Below are 27,878 nucleotides of genomic sequence, written 5' to 3' on the forward strand. Positions count from 1 at the left end.
TATACTTATCTGACTGGAAAAGTTAGATGGTGGAGTTTATAACCATTGTTTATAGATGATCTCCACTGAGCTTCTTATGTAATTGTTATTTAAACTGCAAAAATACCTCTCTTTTGTGAGTTTAAAGTTCAGTTTTTCATTGACATATTAGATACATCTCTTTCTCTCTCTCTCTCTCTCTCTCTCTCTCTCCGAGTCTTTATGAAGGTATCTTTATGCTTTTGTTTTATAGGAAGCAAATACAATAAATAGAGATTACCACAGGAATCACATTGTAGCTGAGATTGTCTTTGTGTGTGGTCTGTCATCCCAAAACCAGCTATTTGACATGTACAAGACATTAGATGTGATTATGGTTTTAGATAATAAAATTCTGGAGGACACATCTGCAATGAATGTGGGAAATAGTCTGCAAAAGAGCACTACTGGAAGATAATGTGCATAAGATTTCTTCTCTAGAGGCTAAAGTTACCACTCATGCACAACATTTGTGGGAACAACAATATAAAATAGACAGGGGATTCCAGAGGGTATGGTATATGATCAAAGGCATAGGAAGCCACTAACAAAAGGTGCAGTTTCAGGTTAAAAGGTCTATCAGAAAGAACTGAGGGGGGTGAGCTGTCTCCTTTCTAAAAAGGATGAATTCAAAAGTATCTGAAGCTCTGTCTCAGTCCCTTCTCATCATTACATATAAAGCACATCAGGCCCTGACAGCTCCCAGACCTCAAGACTCACTGGTGAAATAAATAATTTCCAAATTCTTAGACTGAATAAACAGAGATTACTCTATATAAACTGCTAAAGAATGCAGATTCTTCTTAATGATGAGATAACAGGTGGTCCGTATTAAGATTTTGGTTCTAACACTATAAAGAAAATATATGCTTTTTCCCTCTGTTTGATATATGTGTTATAAGAATAGGATGTTTACAATTGTCAAATATGCTGTTGTACAAATACAATATCAGGGTGAAAGCTATGTATATCCATTCCTGTTTCTGTCCTTTCTTGAGAGAAAGATTGCTAAAACAAACAAGGCAGAACAAAGCATCACCATGGAAGTTTTCTGGAGATATTGAAGAAGGCTGCAAAACCTGAGAAATATGCTGCAGTTCTTCTTCATGAAAACCTGCATTCCCCACAGAAGAACATTGCTAACAATTTCCTAGATGGCTCATCGGTAAGTATGGAAGACAGACAAAAGAGATGGGTAATAATGTGGAGATGGAAACCTTCAGCACTGGACCTACAACTATATAGGTTTAGTCAGAGCAGAATTACCACCTCCACCCAGTTCAGCTAAGGATATAGAAAATTCTTAGAACACAGGAGAGCAAAAAAACATTTAAAAAAAATGGTCAATTTGATTTTTTACTGAGGGCACATTTTACTTCATAACAAGTATGGGCTCCACTTATAAGAGTACAACGATGGATAAGTTTAGGGTGTTGAATCATGACTTTTTCTGCAGAGCACATGAACCTGCATCACTGCTCATCTGATTGGTTTAATGTGAGAGATTGCAGTTCCCCTGTTAAATGTAAAGTTTTCAAATAGTAGTTAAAAAGCTGAACATAGATGTACCCCGGGATTCATGAAGCTTGCGCCAGGCGCCATAGTAGCGTCGGTGATCTAGCGCCAAATATGGCCACCAAGCGATTCAGGTACAAGCTGTTTCCACATGCACAACCAGCGTATGCCAGAGCTGCGCAGCTCCCAGTGCATGTATGCTAATTGCCCCACGCGCAGCAGTGTAGCATGCAAATGAAGGTATATAGTGATTCTTGAAGTGGTGCAAGCGTAGTATAAGCATAAAGAAATGTAAACCAAAAAAAATGGTTTACATTTTGTCAAATATAAAATTGGAGCCATGAAAGCAGACCAAACTTACGTATTATAATGTTAATATATGACAATGGATAAATATATAGCCAATGGCATAAAAAAACATGCACAACACATAACAAATAACATTTAATGTCATGGCCACACTAACGCAAAGTAAAACTGCAGTGCATCTGTGTGCAAATGGGGACACAAGGAAAATATATTTAGATGTCATAAAACTGCAATGTAACACAATTCATGAAATCCCCATAATAGTCAATGGCATGCATGCTACACCACAACCACGGCGCAAGGGTTGCTAAGGGTCTGTGACAGTGTTCTGTGCGGTAACTAGGAATTAGTAGTCAATGTCATGCAAATGAGTCAAGTAATACTGAATCACAAACGCCCCGCCAGCGTAAGGATGTACCACACAGCATAGCGGTACAACACCGAGGAGTGGCCTGGAGGTAAACAAGACATCAAGAGAAGGGTGCGCCATCGTAGCTGTAAGGACATTGGATCATTGCTAATCCGGGTTGCCTATTACTAAGCAAAGCTGCAGGATAGGGGTGTGGAAGTAGCCATAGCTTTGCTTAACTGAGAGCACATAAGGTAACCAAAAGTGCATGTGAATGTGGACGAAAACGTGCTCGAAACTCAGTAAAGGGCTGTGCGTGGCACGCACCACAGCTGAAACAGGAAGGATACAGGAAGACAATAAGGAAATGCTACAGCATGGTAATTGGGGTACAAATGAATAATTAACACCTAAGGACTCACAGTGGGCCATAGACAACAGCTAACAAGGCTGCTAGCAGCTACCTGCAGAACAGGAAAGAAAAGAGAACTGTCACAGGAAAACAAAGCAAACTTGCAGTAGATGAGCTACATAACACATTTCCCAACACAATCCTGGGTTGTGAAAGTACAAAACAAGAAAGCCAGCAGCTGGATGCATGCCTGACAATGGGAGGGGAATTAGGTTGAAAAGTGAAGTAAAGGGCAATAGATGAATCATGGCAGCCAAGCGTAAGTCAACACCAAAGGCCCCACAATAGCAGTACCTGCTGTAAAACCAATAATTAAGATACCCCACAGCTGGGATTGCACAAACACACCCAATTACACCAGCATCATCCATTGCACAATAGTATAAGGTGTGAAAGCCCCCCCCACACACACATACACACTTGTGTATTCCCAGACACTCTGCACCATTGGTGTATACAGACAGGGAACTTTTAATATGTACATGTTAGGGGCCGCCATAGCTTTGATTCACCAGCATGTGTTGGAGACTGACAGTGGTGTGGAGGATGATGCTGACAATCATCTCAGGCACCAGAGGAGGAGAAGAGTGTTCAGACCCAGGGTAACCTACCAGGGGCTACATAATCTGGAGATAGTAGAGCATTAAAAGGTGGACAGAGACATCATACAGGAACTTGTTGAGCTGTGCCGGCCATGCCTCAGAGCCAGAAGTAACAGAGAGGAACCCATCCCAGTGGACACGAAGGTATGTGTAAGATTGAGAATACTAGCCACAGGTACCTTCCAGAGACCAACTGGGGATATCATTGGGATCTCACAGGCATCAGCATCCAGGATACTCCACCAGTTCCTGGATGTCATATTACCACATGCCAATGAGCACATATACTTCACCCGAACGCAGGAGGAGTTGGCCAGCAAAATGCATCTCTTCCACCATGTGGCAGACTACCCGGAGGTACTAGATGCAATAGACTGCATGCACATACACATTAAGTCACCACCCAGTGAGCAGAGTGGGCGCTACATAAACCACAAGGGATAACCCTTCATCAACTGCCAGGTCATGTGCAATGCCCAGGGCATTATCATGGATGTGTGTTCTGGCATCTCTGGAAGCTATCACGACTCCCACATTTGGCATGCCTCACAGCTGTCTCAGGTATTTGCCAGGGGGGACATCCCATATGGCCACCTGGTGGGGGATGCTGGCTATGCACTGGAACCGTGGATGATGACTCCCATCAGAAATGCACACACAGCAATGCAAGAACGCCATAATGAGGCAAACGCAGAAACCAGAATCATCATAGAGCACGTGTTTGGGATGCTGAAATAATGGTTCCATTGCTTGGACATATCTGGTGGAGCCTTGCAGTACTCTCCAGGCATGTGTGCCCACATCTTCATAGTATGTGCCATGCTACACAATATGATCCTGCGGAAAAAGCTGCAGCAGGGACAGAATGGTGAAGGCCCTCACAGCCCACCACCATTGCCAATGGACCCACAGGCACAGAGGGACTCAGACCATGAACACCCTGTGTTAGCCCCAGTAGGCAGACGGAGGCTTGCCCAGTATGCCCATGCCTTGGCAAAGAGGGAATGTATAGCACACACACTGACAGTGTAGGCACTCATGGACTGACATTCTTCTCCACATGCACACACAGCAAATATGAATGGCACACACATGCAACCACCTGTAAATTGTCATGTATAGGTGGTCTACTGTGTGCATCCTACATAGGTAGCCCTCAACTATTGTGCACACAACTGCCATTGGCACAAGGTAAGTCAATACCTGAACAGTAAATTAAGCTATCAGCATGTGTCCATACCATATGTAGAGGTTCATAGATACATAGGTAGGTACATGCCTAACTGCCCAAGGCCACTCATAAGCATAGGCAAAAAGTGTCTGCTGTTGCCACCCCATCAATTAACTAACTGTCCCTCTGTGGAGCAGACCAATTTTGGGATCCCTGGGGTGTATCCACTGTTCCCCACCCACTCTGCAATGATTCCCTGGAGTTTTAGTGAGGGGTTTTGTATAATGTAATCAGGGATGTAGTTCCAAATAATGGGGAGCATCCCTGACAGGAATCTTCTCAGATGTTTACATGTTACATAGTATACCTTAAACACAGCTTGCATATATAGGTAGTATTCCACAGAATAATAAACATGTGGAACACACAACCGCTGAAATGTACGTTATTCACCCTTGCACTACCAGTGCCTGCTCTGAGAAGTAAAATACCACTGCCAGGATTAGAACACGCAACCATGTACATAATCTTCACAATAACATACCACTAAGTTACCTGAGATGTACCGATGGCAGCTGTGTATACTGACAGGATAAAACACAAAAGGTAGGAATATGTGGAAATAGAACAAACCGGCATGTACCCAATGAAAGGTGTGTGTTGTGTGTATATATATATATATATATATATATATATATATATATATATATATATATATATATATATATATATATATATATATATATATATATATATATATATATATATATATATATATATATATATATATATATATATATATATATATATATATATATATATATATATATATATATATATATATATATATATACATCATCATATATATCGAGAGACAGAGGGAGAGAGAGAGAGAGAGAGATATGTCGATATATGGGGATATACATATATATGTAGATATACAGATAGGTTAACAACATCTACATAACCATGGAGGTACATATTAATGGGATACCTACCACATACAGACTGCTTGACATACCGACATGCGTAATCCCGAGGCTTAAGGTCCGAAAGAACACAGTACCGAAAAACCAGATGCACGAGGTTTAAAATCACAATGTTAAGGGACAGTTAGTCAGTGCTTCTGGTGTTGTGGTTCAGGTAGGTTACTGTGTGTAAGTGTGTTTCTGAGGGCTGTAGTGTGTGTAAGTGTGTGGTCTGAGTGTGGTGTGTGTTCCTGGTGGACTGTAATGTGTGAGTGTGGGTTAGCTTTGTGTGTCTGTGCAATCTAAGAGGTAGAATATTAAAGTAGGAGGGATAAGGGGGTGCAGACACCTACATGTAGGGGTGTAAGGGGGCTTGCCCACCTGCTCATACCTAGTGTAGGATGATTTGTTTTGATGTGGTGGGTAGCAGTGTGTCTGTGTGTGCGTGTGTGTTCCATGTTCATGTTACTTTCATGAGTTTCTGTCGCTGTCCGTAATGTGGGGTATGGGAGTCTGGGCCCGGTACTGTGGGCGTCGGAACTGTGTGGTTTTGTAATTCTGTAGGTATCTCGCATACAGCGGTTGAAGTGTTCATATATGAGTATAACATGGACCATAGCAATCACACAGTCCACCACGACCAACCTTTATGAACAAAGGATATGGAGAGTATATGCCTATGCACTATTACAAATATGTACTATGGACATGAGCCAATGATAGAGTTACCACCTGTCCCACTTTGCGAAGGACAGTCCTTCTTTCGGCAGTTATGTCCTGACCAAATATATTAAATGTGGCAAATGTCCTGATATTTTAAGACATAATTATGTCCCATATGTAATGTAATAGTTGCATACAATAGTTCTTTCTGTACCTAAAATATGTACATGTTACAAGAAACAGGATAAGCAACTAAACTGCAACAAGAATAAGCTTATATTTAGGCAAGAAAGGAAAATTCTATCCCTTGTACTGACCATGCGTTTGTGTTGGCCTGCAAAATCTGATGTGTGTCTAGAAAATGTCCCACTATGGCCAAATGAAAAGATGGCAACCCTAGCCAAAGAGGGTCAGTCACCAACACAACTACAATGACTGCAAATACCTATGACAGATATACATAGCCTTCATGTAGCAACACGTTATTACATTCTGATGTATTGCCGAAAGGATTCAAGGACTAACATCACCTGCATGCTCTACAAGAACAACTTAACAGTGCCTTAATGAATCAGCCTGCAATTACCATAGTATTAGTCCACTAAAGTATAGTGTTGAAATAGGGAAGGAACTCTTACACACATCGATTATGTATAAAGGCCGTTCCTACACATCTGCATCTGCTATGCGCACCCACCAACATCACCCCCACACCCAAACAAATTACAATACAAACTGTAATAACATCACAAATCATTCACTCACTGTACGATATCAGCCGATGCCTTAACATACCTTGTCAGAGACACACTAACATGGCCCTATGTGAAATAGCTGCTTTTATATAATGGAACAGCTGCTGATGTTACAGTGTTTGTTTGCACTAATCCCGTTTCAGAGGGTTGTGTGTACACTGGGATATGTTACCAATTACTGAGTAACAGCACAGTATGATACACATGTACACCAAATCAAGGATGTCTGGTGAGCACACTGTAAACCACATAACAGTTCATGCATAGCCATACAGCCTTGAGCTGCCCAAACATCCTTGCCAGACTTAAACATCTGCAGAAGTATCAGGTACAAAGAAACCCTGCATAAGTAGCAATGTTCTGAAATATAACAGCTGTACTCACATGTAGAACAAAATCATCTAGCCATTACACACAATCCACGGGAGTCATGAAGCTAATATATCTCTGTCTGTCTCCATATAGCTGTTGAAATACATCACAAACAACACATGCAGGCCATCTTCCTCGAAAGTAAGGCAAACGGACAACACCCAAAATGAGTACTCAGTTATACGCCACTGTTGCCATGGTATCGGCTAATGGAGTAGCTGCACAGATGATGTGCATCTAATTATTTACTTTGGAACACCAATTATTGGTCAGGATACCACGTTACCAATATTTAACTAAAAAAGGATGAGTTATTACACATTCAAACCATCCGTATATACCAGCAGAACGTTACTAAGAAGATTGAAGCACAAACTGAAAAGGATTGAATCAACAGTCAACGACACCTCGGGTTACTAATAAGGTATGTAGAACACTCAGTATGTCTGTGTATTTAGTACATGTGCTGTAATATTTAAAGTGCACGCAATCCATATAGTGGAAACAGTTATCATGTAGTGATGTATTGTTGAGCATAGTAATGCTTGTATTATTTATGCGTGTACTGCTGTAGGTCACAAGTCAAACTCCGCATAAACCACAAGGGATGCTATATAAGGGCTTTGAACACAAATATTCCTCACCAGTCAATGTCACTGGCAGGGCTGGTCCAACAAGTATGTGCTATAACAGGGGATAGTATATGTTGATATATTGTAACAGTAGCCATATGTATGGGTGTATTACTGAGAATAACATGTCGAAGGTTGGCCCACTGTGTAATTATGATTTGCATTGTGGGATATTGTGCCAATAAATATGTAATGTACAGTACTGTAGGCAGATATGTATTACAAGTTACATAGCATTACTGTTATGTTAGGCAAACATTAGTTGTGTCTATTGGCATTTACAATACACAATAACAGGATACATATGACATGTAGTCATCCGACAGTTTATCAGCATGATAGCAAAGTAAAATGGATGAGCTAGTTAACTATCCATGCACATAAGACATGTATTAAGTGCAAAGGTAGGTACTAGGCTGTCTTACCAAGGGTATTTATAAGCCTAGCTATTGTGTTGGCTTTTGCCACCCCCATAGGCTAGTTCCCTGTGCCTCTGAACGGCGGAGCCATTAGTTCCCTGTGCCTCTTTCCAGCAGAGCTATTGCAGTGATCATGTCTGTCTCCCATCCACACGTCAAGGTTTCCCTTGAAGAGTGCTAGTGAGAGGCCATGCCTGATGTACATTGGAATCATGTTCCAAAGCATGGGGAGTGTCTGGGTCAGGAATCTATCCGTCCAGCATATCCTAGTCATTGTTGTGGTTAGGTGTATATCTCTAGAGCATGTGGCTTTTAGGGACCTCTGTTTAGGTGGAGAATATCCAGCAATACTGGGTTGGACATGGGCCTTGTATGTCAAGCAGAGATCACCTGTGAGTATGCAGTTTGCAACCAAGTACAGCTGGAGTTTCTTAGGTTGGGGTGCATAGGTCATCTGTTTGAGGTCAGTAATCCTCTTTGTGTGGTACTGTTGTGGTCTTCCAAGCTGTTGCAGTTGTCTTGAAAGGTATATCCCAAATGGGGTGTTGCATTCTTTAATGGGTCTAATAAGTCATGAGTAGAGAGGCACAATGGCCTCCTTTGATCTGGATGCGAACCCATTAGAGATTGGGGGGGGCACATAGAAGGATATTCTAACCACCTTGTCATTATGGGTATTGAAGGAGAGATTGCTATCTACTGGGCTTCCCAGATCCCTTATTAACTTTTCTGTATGTAGAGGACTAGCACCTATGTGGTAGTCCACAGGTAATTAGTTATATCCAAAGGGGATGACTATGCACTTTTTGGCATTCAGATTGAGGCCATGATATTGACACCGGGTATCAGTCTCAGTGCAACCCTTCCAGAGGGTGTCTGTAATAGCTGGGGAAACAATTATGTCCCCTAGTTTGCAGTTGTCTGCAAACCTTTTAAGCCAAAGCCCTCCTGTGCTTGCCTGTACATCGAAAAATTATATACCGAACATGAGGGGTCCAAGGACTGAGCCCTGGCGGATGCCACTTGTAACTGGTATACAGTCAGACCTAGGGTATGCAACTCCCACTGTGTGGGGTCTGTCCGTGAGCCACTTTGCAAACCATCACATGACATAGAGGTTAATGTTCAGGCGGATTGGTATGTTGGTAATACCATAATGAGAAATGGTGTTGAAAGCCTTTGAGAGATCTAGGTAGGCTGTGTGGACCTCCTTACCCTCATCTAATGCCTTAGTAACTGTCTCTAAGAAGTCCACCAGGTTTAGGAGGTATGGTCTGCCCTTAACAAAGCCAAACTGGGAAGGGTCAAAGGTTTAGAGATACCCAATATCTCTGTGACTGAGATCCATGATGTGCTCCATAGCCTTGCAGACCAGGCTAGTCAGGCCTATAGGGCAATAGGTCCCATGGTCCATTGTGGCGCCACCTTTGTGGAGTAGGATAACTGTTGGTGTCCACCATTCAGGGGGCACTAAGCCCAATGCGAGGCTATTATTGAACATGGTGCATAGGTGGGGAGCCAGTACGTTCTGAAGTTCATGTAAAACGCAGCCTGGGATGTTGTCTCGTCCCATGGATGCTGTGTTATTGGCTTTAGAGTGTGCAGCTTTGAGGGGGGGGGGGAGTAGCACTCAACCTATCTGCCAGGATGTTGGCAATATCAGTTGGTCAGTAATGTTTGTGCCTTTGTGCTGTAACTCAGAGCAGATCTGGGTGTTGACATTGAGATATTTGACATAGCTATAGAATGCTTTGTGGTTGTTGTTGGAATTAGTGGCGGTTTTGTTTTCATATCTAGCTTTGGAGGATCTTATAAGGGATCTCACCTTCTTAGTGAGTCTGACCAGGAAGCTCCTCCACGCATGGGATTGTACTCTCTTTTGCAACAGTGTCTTCTTCCTGTAGTACAGGTTGCTTATGGAAGAGGACCACCAGATTGGTATCCTTAATTAGGAGTATAGTGTCTTGCTTCTGTTTGCGATAGCAAAATCCATGCACTCATGTAAGTGTTTATAGAGTGCATTTGTGTAGGATTCAGCAGATGTAACAGTATTTTCCATCTGCATGGGTGTCATGACGTTCACCACGTCTGTCTTAAGAAGCATGAAGTTGGCTTTGTAGACATATTATACTGTGGTTCCCTTACTGGGGGTGGGGGTGGAATGTGGATATCAACGGTGTTCAGCTCATGGTTGGATCGGACCAACGAGGAGTTGACTTCAGGTGTGGAACACCGGTCACTCATGTTGGTAATGCCTAGGTTTAGGATATTGTTGCCCCTGGTGGGTGTGTGGATATGTTGATCCAGGACATTGGTGTTTATGAATTCCAGAAAGCGTTGAGCTAATGAGTTGGTACACGAGTAGTTTTCCCAGTTAATGGTGGGGTAGATTCAGTGAGACTATGTGATGAGTGTGGTGTAAATGTTTACCTTCTATGCATGACTGTCAGGGTCAGGCTTGGTTAGAAAGGGCTTTACCTCCAGTTTGGCCAGATAAGTGCATCTCTCACAGGTTGTAGTGTTGGATGGTAGGCGGAGAGGGTTGTCTGTGTACATGAGGCAATGTCTACATTGCCTCAAGATGTCCAGATTCTTCAGATAGACAGGAGAGAACACTGGCAGCTGACCCTTGACCATGCCTAAATTTAAAACTAATTTCCCCTAGATTAGTGAGGAAAGTGAGTACAAGAGCTATTTTACTCTAAGCAAATGAGAAAATTATGTACAAAACCTGTTTACCTCTAGGTAATGAGGAAAATTGAGTCCTATAGTAATTAGTAGCTCACATAGTGCTTACAAGTTCTGAACAAGTGATGTGCATGAATCAGCAATCCAGATAGGGTCTTGGATAACATAAACACACTGCCCTCCCAACAGGTACACAATCATATATCAATGTACACCACATGGCCCCTGTACCCACAACTATGCAGGTACAAGCTGCACTCAGGCTGCATGGGACCTGTCCACATCCCAGGTTGTATCATACACATATGGCAAAACAAGATGCTCTCCACGTACACATCATGTAAAACATAGCTCCATGTCAGGCTGTGTACACACTGAATGGTGCACACCAACAGGTATCACAACCCACAAAGGGGGAGACACCACTGATAATGGGAAGTACTGCACTGCTACCCTGCTGAGTCTGGTCTGAAAGGCCATGAACCTTGATCAAATAATTTATGTCAGCAGCACAGATGTAGATGACAGTAAGGTTAATTTCACACTGCATATCCTAACTTTGCCAGGTCATAGGACATCATCACCCATACTGTGTTCCACCTACACTTGGTATACTAGATGTACATTCCTATGTCACATGAGTGTTTTGCAATGGGACTGCTGGCAGAACCAACACTACAGAAGGTGTCTGAATAATACATGCTCATCACACCAGTGGTAACTACAGTAAGACAGGGTTAATTAATTCTGTTCTCCCTCATTGTATTCCATACCTCACAGACAAACAGAAGGCATCTGCCTATTGAAGTATGCGAATGACTATGACCTAGGAGCAATAGCCAACTGAAGAGTGTTCTGGACAACATACAGAAGGGGCTTTGTGGGTGAGAGGTGTGTGTGACATATGGCCACAATCTGACAGCTACATATTGCATTGTCACCCCTATGTTAATAACCCTGTACCCATGAACTACCACCTAGGTAGAGGTCAAAATAATGGACACTTGTGTGTAAGGGATGCAGCTGGGCAGTTGTCTTTCCTGTGATAGCTACATCACCACACCTGTCAGGTAGTCATATGTGGCAACCCTAATAATGACAGGGTGCCATCCATGAATATAGAGATCATTGTCCAGCCATACACAACACTCAAGTGACCCATATCAGATCACATATTTCCTTTAAGGGGTATTGGCCATGTGCAGATGGCCTACACCAGCCTTCCCGTTCTCCATCTCCACTATGTAGCATGATGCATACCCTGAATAAATCCATGTCCAACCCAGTGATGTTGGGCATGCTACATGTACACATCCTGATCTCAAACACATACTTCATGGACATCCGCCTTCCACATGCTGGACAGATCATTGTCCCATACACTTTACATAGTCCTGCCATACTATGCATTCCTGTCTGTCAAAGCTGCACATTGCCTCCTCTCAGACATGGTGTAATGACCGCATGGTAAATGTATCATTAACCCAGTGGATCAGTAATGTGGCACTGCTCCACCTAGCTCCACAGACCCGCCTGTCGGCTACTGCCAGGTAACCTTTCAGCCTAGATTCATACATGCCCATGGCATATAACCTACTAGTTGACTTTTGACTGTACATGCTATAGTTGATATCCATCCCTGCAAATACAATCTGGCTAGCCAGTGTCTCATGTGTATCACATGTGCAACACAGGTGACACATGGCAGGCTGTTGAATTGCTGTACAGTGCCATGTAGATGTTTATGGCGGAACCCATACATGTAAAACCTTATGTGAGCAAGTCTGCAGGGTCACAGGTTATGTCTTTTAAGTCAGTGTAAGTCTTTATATGTGACATATACACAGCATCAAGGTCTACTGCATTAATGTGGACACGTCCAGCCACCAGTGCAGGCAAACAGACATGCCCACTTCAAGACAGCATCCACATGGAGTATGAGCAATGTAATCGGGTGACTCACACACACATATATGGTGATAATAGCCACTCAACTTTGAGTGTCACGTGTGTTTCACAAACACGTCAGTGTCATGTAGGTTTGCAAATACAATTATTTAAACTTAATTAATGCGATACACATGTATGTTCAGCTGTAGCTCTGTATGTCTCTGTGAGTTACTGTGACCTGTCTCCATCATTATGTCTTCCAGGTAGGCCATGTGCAAGGCTACCCCCTTTTATCCGCTTGGAGGATGAGGCCTTCATCCCATACTTACTTGACAATCATGATATCCTGTTCAGCCATGTGCCACAGGATGCACAGCAGCAGGATGCCCTGTGGATGGATCTTCGCAGGAGGGTTAATGATGTGGGTGGCCACAACCGCACATACCAGCAGGTGCGCAGACACTATACAAACCTCATTAGATGGGCGAAACAGTGTGCGAATGCAATCATCAGGGAACAAGGTGCAACAGGTAGTGTACCACCAACCCAGACCCCACTCACATGTACCGAGGAGCTACTGGCCAACCTGGGGACACCTGCAGATCCACTTCCACAAGCCTTAGCTGATATTGTGGAGGTGGGTGTCTCTCAACCACTGAGCCTGGAGTTGTTTGGTAAGTCAGTCCTGCACCTATAACAACTATATTCCATATAGTTGCATGTGTCACTGTATAATATGTAATGTAACATCATATGCAAGGCATGTATACACACATGCTGCATACTATAGTATGCTACTCTGTGTATGCACACATGTGCATACACCATAGTATAGTCTAATGTACTGCTGTATGTGTTAACATGCACATTGCACCCTGTAGACATCATCCAGGCATGGATAATGCTCATACTGCTGTGTTATTCTTATTTAGGTACCTCTGACATTCCACTGCAACAGCAGCCCATTGCAGGTGAGACTGTTATTATTTATCAGGCATCATAATGCACAAATATATCTGCTATGTGGCCATTTACAACATGTACACATAATGTATGGTCCTGTCACAATATACAGGTCAGACCTGCACTGCATCACAATGCCTACCAATGTGCAACACTTGCAAACTATGTGAATCACCTCAGTGACATGAATCCTCACAAGCTGTCATTGCCATATGTGTGAACAGCTATGCATACAATGATGGAGGTGTTGTTCATTGTAGGGAAATGTACTATAGGTCAGAACTACACATGTGGAGAATACAAACAGTACTACACAGTGGGCTGAAGTATGGCCAGCCCACAGGATTCACTGTTGTGGATCATAGCCCTGCTATAAATGTCACACAATGTGATGTACTATCCTGACATGTCCATGACATCTAGGGGCCTGGATGCAACACTGCCTAACTAACATGAAAACATATCCCACATACCACCCTTTGTCTGCATAACCCTGTCATCAGTAGAGCATATGACATATATGGGTGTATGTCATATGGGACATCACAGACATGTGAAATAGATGCCTGTCACAATAATTTGGCCAACACATGTACATTCATGGCCATGGAGGATGACCAGAGACATGAAGCAATGCACACAGTAGACGTGATGTGCTTGTGTGTACACCCTGTCGTACAATGGCTACACATGGTCCAACTACAGCCTTTGTTTAATGCTTAGATTGTAGATGTGGAACACTAGACATCCTACAGGCCTGTTCACATCTTGTGTAGGCGTGACATCAATCCACCACATAAGATGTGTTGAACATCTTGAGGGTGTCACCTGTACAGTATCCATAACAGCCCACAAATACAGTACATTCCCCTTGCTGGTGTCGGACATTAATGTCATATTTGTTCCCTGTGTGTGTGTGTGTGTGTGTGTGTGTGTGTGTGTGTGTGTGTGTGTGTGTGTGTGTGTGTGTGTGTGTGTGTGTGTGTGTGTGTGTGTGTGTGTGTGTGTGTGTGTGTGTGTGTGTGTGGTACACAGTGTCATGTGGGACATGGTGTACCAATGTGTTCGCCATGTCTGGCCATAGTTGCCAGGCAGCAGCAATATGGTTGCAGATGTTCAGGGGTGTCATCCGTATACCCTTCAGTGACCTGTGTCACAACTTCCACATTATGGTTTAGTGTGTATACACCTCAGTGACGTGGGTTACATTCCACAGGATATATGTATTGTATCTGAACACAGTCATGGCTATGAACTGTGTCTGCAACTCACACTGTATAGCAATAGAGATGCCTCATGATTCCCTGCAATGGCCATGCACATCAGCTAAATGTGCAGTATATCTGTAGGCAGACACACAACACTGCATTGGGACACCATTACCCCCCTGTATATCTGACAGGACACAATTGTGTTAAACATGTATGCATGTCATTGCACGTCAGGATATCACGTCATACTACATGTGATTGTCAAGGTCATATGCTACACATCAGGCAGGTATACTGTTAACCTGTGCTGGTCTACGTGGTGTAACACAGGGATGTATGCTAATTACTACTATGATTGTGTAATTCGCATGCCGTCTGCTATGACACATGCATGCTGTTGTGTGCAACCCAGAGATGTATGATAACTATCACTATTATTGTCTGCGCTGCATGCCGTCTGCCATATCACATGCATGTTGCATGCCTTCATTCATATCACATATGTGTGTGTGCATGTGTGTTTGTGTGTGTGTGTGTGTGTGTGTGTGTGTGTGTGTGTGTGTGTGTGTGTGTGTGTGTGTGTATTGTATAGATTGTAATGTACAGTTCTTGTCTGCCCTCACAGGTGATGTAGGTGCATTGCCCACCTGTGGTACATCTGATGTTAGTGTCCCCACAGACTCTAGCAGTGATGATGAACATATGATTGAGGCACAGGCAGAGTTGTCAGAGGCTGAAACTGTGCCATTGGTTGCCATTCCAGCTATATCCCCCTCATCCCCACACACAGATCCCATGCCTGCACATACCTCATCACCAGTGGCCATAGAACAAGGACAGTTGGTGCATGGTAGCTTGGAACAGGAAGGTGTGGGGGCTATGGAAGGTGTTCCTGCACACCATGGTGTCATCCAACTGACTGGTGGTGCCCCACACAGGCACGTGGCCAGTGCTGCTTGTAGGAGGACCTCTGGCCTACATGCTCCTGCAAGACAGATCGCAGCAGCTGGTGTCACCAGACGCATGTTTCAGGCTGTAATGGAGGCACAGGCATGTGCTGAACAGCACAACAGAGAAGAACAGAGGCTTCATATGGCTGCTGTCTGTTCTTTAAACAACAACATCCAGGCAATGGTAAATGCTCAACAGCAGATTGTTGAATCTTTGGATAGACGGTTGGGTGACATGTTTGAAGTCCTTGACCGTGGTATGACAATCCGCGAGCATGAGCTGTCTGTGTTGGAACATCTGGTAAGAGTGAGGCATCAGGCACGTGGACGTAGGTCTGCTACATCACCTGTTTCAGGTCTACGTGCATGAGCTACCTCTCACGTCCGCTACCATAGTGGCGGTAGCAGCAGCAGTGCATCTGGTGCTGTGCTGTCCACACCATGACACAGTAGGCCATGTGCACATGGCCCGGGATGGTCCCAACAGGGACACAGTTCCAGTGGACAAGTGACATCAGACAGTACCCAATGTGCACCTCTGCCTGGTAGTGCCCGTGCAACCCTTGGCAGGCACAGGTCACATGCCATGGCCGGACACTGTGAACTGTAAAACCTGGCCTGTACCATCTGCAGTTGTCAATAATACCCCAGTGTAGGCCAGACACATGCCAGAACTGTGTGCATACATACATGTACACATTGGAAACATATGTAGGGCACCGCAACACACACATGCATAACACCCACATACACCCAATTAGATCAAAGGCCGTATCCCGCACACATGATGTCATCCAATGGTGCAGCCTAGGCCTCTGGCAAACATTATCCCCCTGTGCATATGATGATGCCTGTGCCGCATTCCTGACATCCACACCATCGGTGCAGGTACATGGTCATATAGTCTGATGCACAGGGTGAACAGACTAGGAAGATAAGTGTAGTTTACAATTTTTGAGTACTGTTGATAGGCAGCAGGCATACCATGTACTACAGGTGTACAATCCATTTTGTACTGTTAACAGTGTGTGTCTTGTGTAACAACATTAACTGCATGTTGGTCATGATGTTCTGCTGTCCGTTTACAGGTCTAATTGCACGTGCCGGTGGATGTCAGTGTTTTCAGTTAGTGTCCCATATCTCAATGTGGACTACTCACAGGTATGTATGAATATACCAGCATGCACTGTGTAGCAACCACATAACAGTGAGAATGTCCCACGTTCCAAACATGTCTTCTGATCCAAGAGCATGATAGCTGAGTATTAAGCTACTTTGGCTACAGACGTGACATCCATAAAGGGTGACATCACAGGTACAGTTACATGGAGTGGTGATGTAAGAGAGCGGTCTAGCTGATTACAAGGGTAGAGGCCAGTGGAAAGTGTGATGCCTCATTGGGAATCAGTAATACACATTCCCATGACAGGATGCCAACACACAACTGCACCCACGCACTCAGGTATTGACACACATGTATTCAGTGACACAGTAAGACACCCACACACTCACAGATTCACTGACACAGTAACACACACACACACATTTGCTACTGGTGAGGTGAGGACCCCTGCCTATGTCCAAATCATCATTATAGTACTGTGCACCTACATGACGCTCCACAGAGAATACACATCTACAGGTAGTCAGTATGGCCTAAGATCGGGGACATCAACATGGATAGTAGAATGCATCACCTGGATGGGGGAAGGGTCTTATCAGTTCAGTATGGTAACATACATCCTCACTCCAGGGACCAGACAGCCATACATACACACACACATACACACACTGTGGCATTCAGTATTTAATACATTTATGTCACGCACATACAGATACCTCACATGTGTGAGATACACGCCCCTGCCTATGTCCTGCTTTCTACATTGCAGTCTGTACAGATGTATACACTAGTGTACAGGAGAGTGAGTAACAATTGAGATGTATTCCCCACCATACGTGACATATATGGACACACACGCAACCATACATGCCAGTACTGTGAATCAAAGACCTGCCTAGCTCATGATATGTATAATAGACTTACAGCAGCATTGCACACATTAAAACTGTACGGATGCTTCCTTTGGCAACAGTGCTGATATATGCACACAGGAAGTCTTAACTGTTAACAGATGGCAAGTGATTTACCTTCACTGTCACCCTGACCGCTATCTAAGTTGTGTGTTATGTCCTTCAATTAACAAAACCATTGCTTACTGGTTACACATGTTATTGTAGGACCACTTGTGACCCACCTGTGAGCTGTCCACAGCAAACATCCATCTGCAAAGATGCCCCACCACTTAGTTATTTCCACACATCTGTCGATACCTGAGGTACGTCTTTTCGTACATTCAGCATATCACCATATACAGCTGGCAATGTTGAGGCTGCATTGCAACTGCATGATGTTCTAGGATACACATCACCTGCATACATCAGCAACTGCACACACATGTTATCTGAACTCACAACACTACAAGTACATGTGTGTAGGTCCTACAATCCTATAATTTGGGCATGTTTGTAGGCATTGCAATTGGTGGGCATGTGTAATGACATACATGACACATGGACTGTTGTATGATATGATAGGTGTAATGGCTGACCAGTACAGAAGGAATGTTGCCTCTGTCAATATTGATATCACACCTTATATACTGTTAGCATTCAGCAGCCATGGACCTACATTTCATGTGCATGTGTGTAATGGCTATAGCCACCTGTTTGCACAAAGGACAACAACAGCTATGCTATTTACATGTATGTTGTGTGTGTGGCATGTACATACCCAGGGCAGGTACATGTATGTCAAATCCATGCATGAGGGTGTGTACTGGTGTACATCAGCAGTCATCTGCAAATGCTGGAAAGTACAGAGGACCCCTGGTATGTTTACAGCTGACCTGATTATAGACATTGGTATCATTGCATTGCATAACACATGATGCAACTGTGTCAGTACATGGGTACTCTCTACAGTTGTTGTAGAGCTAGGTACAGTCCACTGATCAAGGGTCACATGGTGTAGTACTCTTATATATACAACATGTATGGATGCATATTGGTGGTCCGAGGGCATGGTGGTGTCTGAGGCTTACATCCTAGAATGCAGCATGTGACACTGTGTCCTGCACATGACTCATCTGTGATGCCTTTCATGTTGGTACCGGTCAGTACATATGAGTGGCCTCTATGTATGTGGAGACACCACCACCTGGAGCGGTCTGTACCTGTGTTATGACCCACATGTCTGGTTCTGGGGTATATGGTGGTAGTGCTATTGTGCACTACAGAGCCATCAGCCAGGTGTTCCTCACTGCACAGATGTCAGTACTCCTCACTATTGGATCTACAGTGCAGCTGTGATTATGGACGCTACACATCTAGCACTGGTTAGCATAAGAAAACAATGCAGTTGTCCTGTAAGTGTCAGGGTGTTATCCTGTGTTTAGGACATTTGCCTTGGAATGGCACTGTAAGGGCAGATGCAACTTGGGTATTATCCCCACTCCCTTGAATCATGGATGCATGTGATCTGTGTTGAAGGCCTGTCTATTGTCAGCCATGTCATCCCAGAATGACAAACACTGGACAACCTCGTACTTACAGCAGGACATTGGCTCATTGTGTTGTTCAAGCAGTTGCCAACTATAGCAAGGCTCATTGTGTCGGTCAAGCAGTTTCCACTCCTAGCAAGACATCACTGTGAGTGGTGATATTGTGCTTGGTATAGGATGGTACATCTAAGGTGATTGCCAGCAGCAGATGTTGTGTAAAAGACCGGTGTCAAATAAATGTAGAGCAGTGTTCCTGCTAACAATGACAACTACTAACACCAGAGCCCATTACAATGTGTTCTTTACATCTACCTGTAATAGCATAGCCACTCTGGCCTTCCGTGTTTAGAATCAGAGTGCATCCCAGTCAACCCTGTGCTACTAAGTGTATGAGCATGCACTGTATAACCTTGTGTAGATGGACACATAGCGCATTCCAAACAGCCCTCTGCTAATAAATGTGTAAGCATGCCCAGTAACACCTTGTGTCAGTTATGTGCCTCTGTGAATGGGCATGGCCATTAGGTTCATAGGTTCATACTAGGCTATCTGCCCTAGGGCATTTATAAGCCTAGCCATAGTGTGTGTGGCTTTCATCACCCCTTAGGATGAGAATACTAAGCCCTTTTAGGGTTTAGTTTACTGTGCCTCTGTCTAGTAGTGACACAGAGATGACCCCCGGGGTAAACCTACGATCTCCCATCCACTCGTCAAGATTTCTCTTGAATAGAGTTAGTGAGGGGCTCTGCCTAACATGGATTGGGATTCTGTTCCAGAGTGTAGGGAGCCTCTTGGTTATGAATCTGTCCCTCCAGCACGTCCTATTTATTTCTGTGTTGAGGTTTAAGTCTCTTGCTATCGTGGCTCTGGTGGATTTGGATTTACTGAGGTGGAGCATGCCCATTAATTCCGGATTGGACATGGCCTTGTACATCAGGCACAGATCACCTCTGAGTAGGCGGTATGCGACTGAATAGAGCTGGAGTTTTTTCAGTTGGGCAGCATACCTCTTGGTGAGGAACTTTTGGGTTCTTTCCAACTGCTGCAGGTGTCGGGTAAGATACATCCCAAATGGGGCATTGTACTCAATCATTGGCCTGATAAGAGAAGAGTACAGGGGCACAATGACTTCTCTTGATCTAGATGTGAAACCCTTCATGATAAGGTGGGCAATATAGAAGGTCTTCCTAACCACTTTGGCAATGTGAGTGTCAAATGAGAGGTTACTGTCAACCTGGGTCCCTAGGTCCCTGATTACCTCTTCTGTACTTAATGGATTACCACCTATGTGGTAATTTGTGGGTACCTTGTTTTTCCCAAAGGGTATGACTATACGTTTTTTGGCATTCAGCTTAAGGCCATAGCTCTGGCACCAATTATCCGTTTCTATGAGCCCTCTCTGAAGGATGTTTGTGTCCGCTGGGGTATCAATTATGGTGCCCAGTTTGCAGTCATCTGCGAACTTTGTCAGCCACAATCCTCCTATGTTTGCCTGTACCTCGGAAAAATAAATGCTGAACAAGAGGGGTCCCAGGACTGAGCCCTGTAGGACACTGCTTGTGACAGGCTTAGAGTCTGACACAGCTCCAGCAACTCTGACCCTGTGGGTTCTGTCCTTGAGCCAGTTTGCAACCCACCTTGTGACATATGGGTTTACATTTAAGCTGGTGAGTTTGTCTATGATGCCCGAGTGGGGTATTGTGTCAAAGACTTTTGCAAGGTCAAGGTAGGCTGTGTGAACTGCCTTACCCTCATCAATGGCCTTAGTGACTGTTTCAAAAAATTTGATCAAGTTAAAAAGGCAGGATCTGCCTTTGACAAAGCCAAATTGGGTAGGATCCAATGTCTGTAGGTCCCCAATGTCTTTGTTTATGAGTTTCATAATGATCCTCTCCATAGCTTTGCAGACCAGGCTCGTCAAGCTTATGGGGCGGTAATTTCCAGGGTAAGTAGAAGCACCGCCTTTGTGAAGTGGGACCACTGTTGCCGTACGCCACTCTTTGGGTACGTATCCTGTAGTAAGGCTAAGATTAAACAGCAGCCTTATGTGTGGGTTTAGTTCCTCTTGGAGTTCATGTAGCACACAGCCCGGGACACCATCCGGTCCCATTGATGCTGTGTTTTTAGCTTTAGAGAGGGCAGCTCTCACCTGGGCATCTGAGATGTTAGGGAGGCTGCACTCTGCTGGGATAGTTATTTCTCCTTCTGGGGGGGGGGAGAAATTAGCACTGAACCTGTCTGCCAGAATGTTGGCAATGTCAGTGGGTTCAGTGTATTTTGTGTCATTTTGGACTAACTCTGAGCATATCTGGGAGTTTCCACCCAGGTTTCTAACATAGCTAAAGAAGGCCTTGTGATTGTCTTTTGTGTCTTTTGCGATTTTTCTCTCAAAGTTGGCCTTGGATGATTTTATGAGTGATCGTAGTTTTTTGCTAGTACTGATCAGAGATGCCTTCCCTTTTAGGGATTTTGCTGGGTCATGTAGTAGCTTCCTCCTCCTGTTGTAGCATTTGTTTATGGCTGGGGACCACCAGACCGGGCGCCTGCCTTTGGGGGAATGGGTCTTGGTTTTATTTGGGATTGCATGATCCATGCTTTCTTGAAGGTGCCCGTAGAAGGCATTTGCAAAGGACTCAGCAGTGAGGGTTGTGGTTTCCACTGGCCCAGGGGCCTTGAAGGATACCACTTCAGTCTTAAGAAGTGTGAAGTTGGCTTTTGAGAAGTTCTTCACTGTGGTCTTTTGTGCAGGGGGTGGGGGCGGGATGTGGATTTCCAGTGAGATTAATTTATGGTCTGATCTTACCAAGGAGGGATATACTTCCGGTGTGGAGCATTTTGTCCCCATGTTTGTGATGGTCAGGTCTAGTATATTGTCTCCTCTTGTGGGAATGGTGACCAGTTGTTCCATTGCATTTGAGTTTATGAATTCTAGGAACCTTTGGGCTAGGGTGTTGGGGCTTGAGTAGTGTTCCCAGTCTATGTTTGGGTAGTTGAAGTCTCCCAATATGATGGTATTTGGAGAGACATTCATACTCTCCAGTGTCTTCAGGAAGGCTGAGTGGGGTTCCTGAGTTTGAGAGGGTGGTCTGTAGCATGCTATAAACTGTAAGGCAGTTTTGCCTATGGTTAGTTGCACCTGGATGGTCTCCGATGCTTCGTGCATTGCCACTAACCTGGAGGTGTGGGTATCTTTGATGAATATGGATACTCCCCCTCCTTTTGTGGTTCGGTCCAAGTTTTGGGGCCGGAAAGCATGATATGAGGTAAAACCTGATAGTGCTGGGGTGCTCTCAGGAGCCTTGAACCAGGTTTCAGTCACTGCACAGACATCGATGTTCTCCATACTGAGGAGGGCTTCGGGGGCGTGCATCTTGAGGTTTAGACTTCTGGCATTGAGCAGCATTACCCTTAGTTTTTTTCCACTTGTGTTTTCTAGGGAGGTAGGTTTGTCTTTTGAGCCTTGCCTAAAAAAGGCACTATGGGGGTGGCAAGAGCCTTGGCCAATCTCCGGAAGCCCAGGGGTGACAGGTGCAAGCCGTCCCTTGCGAAGCAGCGTGGCTTGTCAAGCATGCCATCCCAAGCAGACAGACATTGGATCCCCTTAGAATGACACCAGTAATTAAGCCAATTGTTAAAACTGATCATTTTGTCTTTGTACTGTATAGTGGTAGTAGTTGTCCATTCCACAGATGGGCATACTCCAGGTCAGGATGGATTCCTACTTTAAACACACAGGTTCACAGGTATGTACATCTTAACTGCCAGCATCCCTGTTGATGTCCGCATTCCAAGAAGGTCATCATGACAGCCTCAAAATGTGTTGTCTGTGTGGCGCAACATGTAAGTATGTAGTATTGTACTAGTGATCTGTAAATAGGCAGGTGTTCTGTTCCCACCACTGGTGTGTGTGTGTGTGTGTGTGTGTGTATGTCTGTCCCCATTTGCCAGAGGACTGTAAATTGCTTTTAGACTGCTCACACTCCATACAATTCGTATATCCACCTTTGGCAGGGCTGAAGATGACACCCACCTACAAAGACACCTCTGGGAGTGCTGTGTCCCAGTAATCTCAGTAGCGCATTCTGTAACTGCATAATGCTGTAGTGTAATAAAGTAGTTAGGTTGATGTTCTAATCTCAGACTTGCCATGTGTGTGTGTGTGTGTGTGTGTGTGTGTGTGTGTGTGTGTGTGTGTGTGTGTGTTTGTCCCTGTCTGCCTGAGGACTGAGTAATGCTTTTAGACTGCTCACACTCCTTACATTTCTTATACCAACCTTTGGCAAGGCTGATGATGTCATCCATCTACAAATACACCTCTGCGAGTGCTCTGTCCCAGTAATCTCGGTAGCTCATTCTGTAACTGCGTAATGCTATAGTGTAATAAAGTAGTTAGGTCGGTGTTCTAATCACAGACTTGCCGTGTGTGTGTATCCCCATCTGCCTGAAGACTGAGTAATGCTTTTAGACTGCTCACACTCACATTTCTTATACCCACCTTTGGCAAGGTTGATGATGTCACCCACCTACTAATACACCTCTGGGAGTGCTGTGTCCCAGTAATCTCGGTAGCATGTTCTGTAACTGCGTAATGTTGTAGTGTAATAAAATAGTTAGGTCGTGTTCTAATCCCAGACATGCTGTGTGTGTGTGTGTGTGTGTGTGTGTGTGTGTGTGTGTGTGTGTGTGTGTGTGTGTGTGTGTGTGTGTGTGTGTGTGTTTGCCCCCATCAGCCTGAGGACTGAGTAATGCTTTTAGACTGCTCACACTCCATACATTTCTTTTACCCACCTTTGGAAAGGCTGATGATGTCACCCATCTACAAATAAATCTCTAGGAGTGCTGTGTCCCAGAAATCTCGGTAGCGTGTTTTGTAACTGTGTAATGCTGTAGTGTAATAAAGTAGTTAGGGTCAGTGTTCTAATCCTAGACTTGCCGTGTGTGCGTGTGTGTGTGTGTGTGTGTGTGTGTGTGTGTGTGTGTGTGTGTGTGTGTGTGTGTATGTCCCCATCTGCCTGAAGACTGGGTAATGCTTTTAGACTGCTCACACTCCTTACATTTCTTATACCCACCTTTGGCAAGGCTGATGATGTCACCCATCTACAAATACACCTCTGGAGTGCTGTGTCCCAGTAATCTCGGTAGCGTGTTCTGTAACTGCGTAATGCTGTAGTGTAATACTGCAGTTAGGTTGGTGTTCTAATCCCAGATATGCCAAGTGTGTGTGTGTGTGTGTGTGTGTGTATGGTGTCTGCCTGCATGAGACATGTACAGTGCTTTGTAGAGTATACACTCTCTGTACAAATCGTATGACCATGTTTGTCATTCCTGCTGTTGTCACCCACTAAGGTATACACATGTAGCCATGCCACAACCCAGTATTTGCCGTAGTGTGTGTCATAAATGCGTATTGCTGCAGTGTGATATGGTAGGGGTTTGTATACAGGACATGGCAAGTGTGTGTTTGTCTGTCAGAGCCGTAGAGGTGGCCATGATTGTCTTACCATTGGACATGTCTGGGAGCAGATTTTGTAGTTTTCCTATATGGTATCCATCTTATGACACATTGGCCACCTCATGAGGAGTACAGCTGTCAGTCAGCCACGGGACTGTGTTGGTAAGCCATACCCATACATCTGGCAAAAGGCCTGATGAACAAAGCATGCAGCCTATTAGTACCCGGTATATGTCCAGTACCCATGTGCCATTCACAAACAAACTTGTCTAGGATATCCCGCTATGTTGCTAGTACCATGCACATTGATGACAGATAGTAGGCATGGTATGAATGCAGTGCCCTGCAGAGGACATGGCACCCTGTACAGCGGTACAATATGCACATATATGTGGACATTGTGCCTTCACCAAGTTCCACACTGAATGCATGTAACATATGTGGTGCCATCAAATGTGATCCACATAGGCCAGACAATGCTGTACACATGTGCCCTGTATGGACACATGCCACTGACACCACGGAATACCTGTATCATACTATCCATGCAGGTGCAGGGTCGACCTGTTCACTATAAGCAGGTTTCTCCACACCAGGCCAGTACTGGCATATCGGGGGATAACAGGCTGTGCACACAACATGTGTCTGCCAAACCAGGTACACCTGTACATGTCACTGTACAGTATTGTGAGACATGCACATCCCAGTCAATGTCCATGTGAAGGACTATCAAACACAGACATGGCATGCATTGCAAAGCTATGGCCATACACATTGGTAACCAGGATGTCAAGCCAGATAATGCAGTACCCATCTGTGTGGGACATTGCAGACACTACACTCCTGCACTGCACACCATTGTCAGGTGACGCGATGCCAAAGACTACCCCTCACCCAGCCTTGTACAGCCATCTTGCACAGCCAGCCACTACACACCATGAAGCAATGCATACCTGCATGCCAGTACTGGCACCCTGTGTCTGCATGTGGGTTGTGATGCTCCCAACCACAGTCATTCCCAGTATAACCCTCGTTGGCATACCAACAGATGTCAAGTACTTTCACATGCCCTAGCCCATAGAACCTCCAGATATCCCCTGTGGTGCATGTGGTCTTGTGCATTATTGCAGTGTGGCAAACTAAGTAGTTAGGTTGTGTATTTGTGGCCCTAGCAAAAGTGTCAATGCCTGTCCATTAGAGAGTGTGGTTGTGGTGACAATGGCATCTGTTCACAGGGACAGCCATGTATGTCTACTATATCTCTGTTGCAGATGTCACTCACCTACACACATATATGTTCTAACAGCACAGCAACATGTTGCCTTTGTGGCACATGTAGTAATGTCATGTACATGTAATAGTAATGAGTAGTCAGTCAGGGGTTTTACCCCTGTACTGTTTGGCATGTGGCAGATGATGCTTATGGTTAAGTCTCCAAGCTCTTCCCTGGTGTACTTTGCCTGTCCCGCACACACACTCTCTGGTGGATGTGAAGGAGTACACCTGCACAGCAGCAGCATGTGTATTGTAAGTGATGGACATAATCAGGTGATGGCCTCTTGCAGTCCTCCTCTAGCTGATTGCATGTGGTACAGCTGTGATGGTGTTCCCATAGCCATCCGCATGATAAACACAGTACACTATCTAGGGAAACATGTTGTTATTTGGCCATGACAGTTGCTGTGAGTGGTACCTGGATGTGGTCTTCTGACACGGCATCACAGATGATATCTGGATGTACCTCAATCATTTTCACAGTGGGACATAGCCTAAAGACAGGAGGGTGATGTGCCACACATGACTACAGCATGTAAGTGTAGCTATGCTGCATTGAGACTACTACCTATTTAACATGTGTGTGGTAATGGCTATTCTGTATGTTATAATACAGACATGACAGTACTCTGTTCATGAGGGACCTCCATCTGTAGGGCCATCTGTGAACTGGTCAGTGTGTGCAACCATTTGTTTCCTGTGTTACACACTGAACACACATCTGTGCACAGCAGAAACATGGTGTGAGGATTGCAGACAGTACATGATGATAGGGATGTGTTACTGCCATCGCATCCCTGACTGGACATGTGTCACATGAGACAGTGGTATAACAGACACTGTCTGGGGTTCCCAGTGACAAGCCAATAATGGGCAATGGTTCATAGCTGTGATCAAACGTCTACTACACATTGTACAGATGGCATGCAGTATATATGCATGTGTTGTGCTCCCTCTGCAAAAGTATACCGTCTGTTGTGTTGGGTTACTGGTGATATCTATGCCTACTGTCGTATGTAATCCTGTATGCTGTTGTCTATCATTAAGCCATATGTGGGTTTAAAACGCAACACCATAGGCTGAATGGGTTGGGAGGTCCCGGCAGAACCTCCTATACCACTTCAGCTGACCATGGCACTGGGCACTAGCACATCTGGGGCCCAGCCATAGATATCAACCTCTGTTGGCTCTGCACCACCTTCTGGTGGTACACCACTGAGGATGGAGCATGTCCCCCCTGGTAGTGGGACCAGACAGGTATATGTCTGCTGTCGTGTGGTCCTGGATGTGTTGTGTTGGTGGCTCACTAAGGGGTTCCAAAGCCACATATGCCAGCTCAAGGGTGGAGTGTCACATTTACAGGGTGATGCTACCCCTCCTGGACAGCCCCCAGCACTGCCTCCTTTGCAGCTGTGTAGGTGCAGTGGCAGTTGCCCGTGGCTGGGGACCTCCATCCTACTGTTCCAATGGGCTTGTGAATGCCGAACATCCATCCCCCTCCGGGGTGTATCCCCCCACATGTCATATACCAACCCTGTATGCTGTCTTTTCTGTGATCCTACCTATCCTTCATGGCCATACCTACACTCCTTCCCCAACATCTGACACTCACCTACAGGAACATAAGGCCAATCGGCTCCTAGGACAACATCTGCCCTATACATAGCTGTCCATTACATGCTCGTGCCCACTGGACACATG

This window comes from Protopterus annectens, chromosome 12.part0, assembly GCF_019279795.1.
Source record: "Protopterus annectens isolate FY-2018-M chromosome 12.part0, PAN1.0, whole genome shotgun sequence".
Lineage (NCBI taxonomy): Eukaryota > Metazoa > Chordata > Ceratodontiformes > Protopteridae > Protopterus > Protopterus annectens.